The following is a 6000-nucleotide window of genomic DNA, read 5'->3' on the forward strand; positions in this document are numbered from 1 at the left end:
CCTGTTGTCCTGGCAACACTTTCATTCTGAAAATGTCAGAGTTGAGCTGACAAACAGGTGTAAATCAGAACCATTTCTAAAAACCTATGAATGCTGTATTCACAGGACGTGCATCATACAGGCTGAGACTGTTTTGTGAAGCTAAGTCGGCATACCTGGTAGGTCTGTGGTGTGTGTGTGTGTGTGTGTGTGTATGGTGTGGTGATATGTTGCATGTATGAGTGCTGTGATTGTAGTATGTGTATGTTTGTGTGTATGATATGTGTATATGCATGTGGATAGTGGGTATGAGCAGTGTATGCTATGTGTGTAAATATGTGTATGGTATGTGGTATGTTGTCTGCATGTGTTTGTGATATGATGTGATATATATGTGTGTGTGAATACTTGTGTGTATATGTATGTGTGTGGAGTGTGGTATGTGTGTACATGTGTATACATGTGTGTATGATGGAATATTTTGCAGAATGTATGCTCTTGCTCTAGTAGAGATTATGAAAGTGACTTTGCAGTTGGAAATGGTGATCATGAATATGAGGAAATCCACGAAAGCTTGCCTGACTTTTTCAGTTCACTAAATTCAAGTACAGAAAGAGAAGGGAGAAAGACAACGGAGAAGAGAGCACATGCCCTGCCACCCTCGGGCTCATTCTCACAGCAAATCTGGAAGTGAATGTAGCTGACACATTTTCCAAACGAGGAAGCTGAGGCTTGGGAGAGTCCATGGCTGAGTGGGCCACAGGAGATAAGCAGCAGATCTGGCCTCCGGATCTGACGTCACACAGAGCAGCTTGTCTTGGGCAGTCCTGGGCAAGGCTGTGCCGGCTCTAGCTGCTTTCTCTTCTAGTCTTGTCACAGCCCTTGATTCCCAGAGGCCTCTCACAGTCCTCTGGGAATCTCATTTCCTGGAAATGTCATGTAGAATCCATCTTAGCCTCCAACCCTTTTGTCCTTTCAGATCCCATCCTGGGAGTCTGAGGGACAAAAGATGAGACATTTGGAGCAAGGAAGAAGCTAGAGACACGAGGGGCTCACCTCTAGGTCACACCAACCTTACACTCTGATGAGCCATGAATGGCTGTCAGGATCCTTCTAGCTTTGGTGTGACCATCATCCCAGTGGTGCGGTCCCTCTTCATCCTGACTCAGGTGGTGAAATGTGGAAACTGGCATCTTTGGAATCGTCTGCCTTCTCACTGAAAGATCTGGATTCTGTAAGATCTGTCAAACAGGCTCCCCACATACAGCCTCAGCAGAAGACCAAAGTCCCCCCATTAGAATGTCCTCCAGCTTCCAGCCAGGGGGCGTGAAGGCACTTTTGCATTGTGAGGACACCTGATGTGTGTGCTGTGTGAGCTGTTCTTGGACATTGCTTGGCTCTGGGTCTCAGCAGGGTCAGGGGTAGGAGCCTGGTCGAAACCCTGGGGGAAGCATCTTTCTAGGTCAGAGCCAGGGAGGAGGCCACGGTGTTTGTTTCAGTCGGCTGAGCAAGTTGTTCTGCTGGGACTTGCTTCTACCAAGTCCCACTGGCATGCACCCTCTTGGCTGGCATCATTTCCTGATGCCAGATCCCTGCTCTACCCCTTCAGTGACAGCTCTCTGACTACAGGCGTCAGAAACACCTGCCTCGTCCCTCCCCAGCAGGGCTCAGGGCTTCCTGCTTGTTAGTGAGGGGCCCAGCTGGGGATGATAAAGACGGACATCACTAGTAGACCCAGCCTCCTTGCTCAAGTGGTGGTGGAGGTGAGGCACGCCTGAGCACTTCCTTGCCTCTGCCAGGCAGGAAGGCTGGCCTACTGCGTGCACCAGATGGGCTCCTCCTAGGTGTTCCTAGATGAGAGTTATCTAGGGCCTGAAGAAGGACAAAGGGACTCTGCTTCTGTCTTTACACCTCATTGCTGCTGGCTGGGATACCGGCCTCCAGACAAGGGTGTTTGCAGTCCCAGAATGCGCTTTCCAAATCATGGCCGTGAAACCCTACCCTCTGAAGTTTCACATATTTCTTGGTGCTTGCGATGTTTCTTCCTGTGACTTCATTCTGTCCCGGTTGTGTTCTGTAAGTGACCCCGGTGTCAGAGGGTTTGCTCCAAAGCATCGGGGTCAGCTCAGGCCTGAGAAGGGGGTCCGGTAGCGTGCCATTTATGCCAGTAGAAAAGAAGCAACTGTGTGTATCTGGACCCTCAGTGCTGTTTCCACACGTGTACCTTGATGCCAGCGCTGTACATGAGATGTGATCCTCGTATACCTCGTTGATGGGAAACCCAGAAACTAGAGCTAGAAGGCAAGTGACTGACTGACCATGGTGTGGGTGAGGCAGCGAGCACAGACCACTCTACAGTGGGCAGTCACAGGCTCCCTCCTTCTCAGTGTGAGCTCTGGGGCCAACTTGGGACTAGGAGACCTGGGACTGTGGATCTGCAGGTGCTTGGACCACAGGAGGTTTCCAGAATGGAGGAGCCTGTTGCTGTGTAGACTAGCCAGGACTTCAAAACAGTGGTGTCCAGTGGAGAGGCCAGGTGGAGAGGGACTGCATCCAGTCTGTCTCTCAATATAAAGTGGAAGTGTGCAACTATTTGCAGGTCTCATTGCCCTCATGCTGAGAAGGAAACAGAGACACTGAGCCTGAAGACAAGAGTGCAGAGCCAAGTAACACAAGCAGCTTGTACTTAAGGTAAATATTGGCTGAGTTGCTGCCCTGGTCCTGGAGGTGGGTGGGTGCCCTTGATGGGACAGAATGCATCATTCAAGAGGGAATGAGTCAGACACAGGGTGAGCCTAAGCATGACAGAATTGTGGGGTGCACAGGATGGCCAAGTGGACCCCAGCCTGCTCCTTTCTCCATCTCTTCCTTCTTCATATCTCTTGGGTTTCACTGGAGCTGGCCTTCTAGACTGGCCTGTCTGCTGACACCAAGTGACACCAAGCAGCTTCCCCTCCCTGGTTCCTGTGCCATCTGGTGCTCCTGCCCCAGGTTAGATCCTGCCTCTGGCCCTTGCTGCAGCTCCCCCTGCTTTTCCGGCTGCCCCTGCCATCCTCCCATCTCCCCATCTGTCTCCTCCCCTACTTCATCCTGCCTACCCAGGCTGCTCTCAGCTCCTCAAACCTTGGCCTAATCCTAGCCTGGGAATGGCCTGAGGTCCCGATCACCTTTCTCAGCTCCAGGACCAGGGCTCAGCCCCTGGAGACAGGCCTAGACTCCTGCCATGCCCTCTCAGTGTCATCAGCAGCAGGTGGCAGTCACATGGCCAAAAGGCCTGTCCTCAGTCTTCACATCACAACCCAGATTTTCTCCGTTATGGTATTGATTTCCTCTGCTGAACTGCTAGGATCAAAGACTGCCTGGGCAACTCGGCAGTTCATTAAGTCCCGGCTTCCCCAGGGGACTGGCCAGAGGATACACATGTGCACTGCAGGCCAGGCCAGGGCCTGGGGGACAGCCCACTACAGGGGGTGCAGCCCACTGCACAGAGTACCTGGCATTGCGTTGGATCAGGACTAGGTGGCTGGGAAGGGCAAAATGCAGGCAGGCCATGCCAGGGTCACGTTTGCATGGCTGCAGCAGCCACATCTAGGATCAGCTGCCATGTCATGACCAACAGGATACAGTCCCTGTTCCTGCACAGCCTCCCCACCACCGTTCCAGTACCTCTCCCATCAGACACCCGCTGGGCTCTGTATTGCGCACACAAGGCCAGACGCCCAAAGACTGTGCCCCACCTGAAGCAGGGCAGTGGGGCCGGGGCTATGGAAACTATTACTGAGCTAGAGGTCATCTCAAGGTTTGCCCCAAGTCTTTGCTCTTGTTTCTCAAGTGACTCCCTGGACAAAATTTTAGATGGATTTGGTCTCCGAAGTACAAAGTAGAAGATGAGGTTCGCAGCTGTTGGTCCTGTTGATTTTCCGTTTCCTTTCTCTTTGCCCCATCAGGCCGTTGGCCTAGGGAAGAGAACACCTGGATGGGTCAGTCCTGGCAACTGCAGACAGAAGCATCGCTCATGGTAAGCGATGTGTGATGGCAATGGCAGGAGGGAGGAAAGATGGGGGAAAGGGCAATGTTCTCCTGGTCCCCACTCCTCAGACGACACAGCCTCCTTCTGAGATCCCACCCACCTTCCATCCCGTCGGTCCTTTCCCATGGTCCCTCGCTCACATGAAACGGGAGCACTTGTATCGATAGGAGGGCATTCTTGGGGGAAAAGGGTCTGGAGGCCTGTTATGCCTTCATGAAGACCAAGGGAATTTGAAGGCTCAGCACTCCCAAGGGCCCGCCAGAGGCTAGGGGACGATGGTACCTGACAATAACAAAGACTCTGTGGGGAGGAGAGCTCGCCCACCCCCAGCCTGCACTGTATGTGGTAGATGCCCTGGACCATGCAGGGCCTGTGGCTTCATGATGAGAGCAGATGAATTGACAGGAAACTGCCTGAGACAGGCCAGGCTGTCTGGGGCTCTTTTCTGAGTGAAGCATACGCCAGAGACAGACAAGTCTGGGGCTGATGGAGCTGCCAGATGGGCGCAGGTTTGTTCCCCCCCCAAAGTTCTAGTGATGCAACCAAATAGGCTCCTCCCTTGTTCCAAAGCTGTTGCCAGCAGCAGTGGAGTCAGAGATCATGCTCACAACTGTCCCTCTCCTCCAGTCACAGGGTTGGGTAGATGACATCATTCATTCAGTCAGTCCTCCAATCAGGAGTTGATTGCTAAGTGCAAAGGCATCATGTTGGCTCTAGGGATGCAGAGCTGGGCAAAATCGACACATTCTTCTTGCTACAGAACCTGTCTTTTGTCAGCTCGAAGTCACCACCGCCCTGGGATAGGGACAGAAGGGTCTGGATAGTTAGGAGATTAAAGTCTGTGTCAAGATTGCACAGAGAGCTAGGGATGTAGCTCAGTGACAGGGTGCTTGCCCAGCAGGTACAGGGCCCTGGCTTCGAGGATGGTGAGGGAAGCCTAATGAAATCACTGTCCTATACCATACACAGGTCTTCCTGTTCTTTATCTCAGTTGTCAAGGGCATGAGCCCCATTACAGACCCGGAAGCTGGGCTTCCAGGAAGCCAATGATCTCACCAGAACCTGGTCTCACAGCCTACACTTGCTCCAGCTTGGGTTCTCGCTCAGAAACACATTCTCAATGGAAATTTTAATCTCCTACCCCCACACCCCTGCCCTGGAGCACTACAGACTCTCTGACACCCTGACTCCCTCTCAGGCTGGGAGGAGGAGGAATCATGGAGATCCAAGAGCAAACCCTGTTTCCTTCCCTGCTTCCTTCCTCCCTCCAGTTTGTATCTGTTCCTGGAAATCCCTGTTGTACCTACCCACCCACCCACATTGCCCCAGAAAAATCCCAAGAGAGCTTCGCAACTCTATTTAAACCCCCGCTGGAGCGCACGGAACCGCGTCGTCCTCCTAGCCCGCACTGGGTCTCCATCTGGTTCGGGGGCTATTTTGATCTACCGGATGCAGATCAGCCGCTGAGATCTGGGGCTGAGTGGCTAGAGCAACGCCTTTATCTACAGAAGGACAATTTAGAAACTAACGCAAAGCCCAGAGAACAAATAAATAAATTCCTCTTTCTGTTCACAGCTCTCTCTCTGTTCTGTTTCTACAGGTAATTGCAGCGGAATTTTTCACTTCAAACAGGCTCTTAGGTGTATCAAGCTTAGGGCACTGTGGAGGGGATTGAGCACAGGCGACTCTGGCTGGAAATTCTGGTGGGAGAGGAACTGCCCTCTTGGGGGACAGGAGACAGGCATCTTCTGGGCTCTAGAGCCCAGACTCTAACTGGAGTCTTTTTAGGATTGGAATTATGGCCTTTTTGCCTAATCATGGAGGGAAGGGTTATCATAGGTGCTCTAACTGGAACCCAAAACAGGCATTGTTATGGCTGGGTGTTTGTGGTAGCTGAAATTATGCGCTTTCTACATAGCTCAGGCGGGTGATGGTGAGGGTGTCCAAAACTTGAGAGGCGGGGGTTGGGGGGGCACAGGTGGCAGGGAGGA

The 6000-nt window shown here is 52.4% G+C and overlaps 1 long non-coding RNA gene across 1 annotated transcript; it reads left to right on the plus strand.

The window, feature by feature from the left end:
- The first annotated feature begins 1739 nt into the window (after positions 1–1739).
- LOC110339727 lies at positions 1740–5583 on the plus strand. The gene is made up of 4 exons (XR_002381738.2): positions 1740–2055; positions 2579–2670; positions 3927–3997; positions 5001–5583. It is a non-coding gene; the product is annotated as an uncharacterized LOC110339727 (long non-coding RNA).
- The last annotated feature ends 417 nt before the right edge of the window (positions 5584–6000 follow it).

Source organism: Mesocricetus auratus, unplaced genomic scaffold (genome assembly GCF_017639785.1).
Source record: "Mesocricetus auratus isolate SY011 unplaced genomic scaffold, BCM_Maur_2.0 Super-Scaffold_100022, whole genome shotgun sequence".
NCBI classification, from domain to species: Eukaryota; Metazoa; Chordata; class Mammalia; order Rodentia; family Cricetidae; genus Mesocricetus; species Mesocricetus auratus.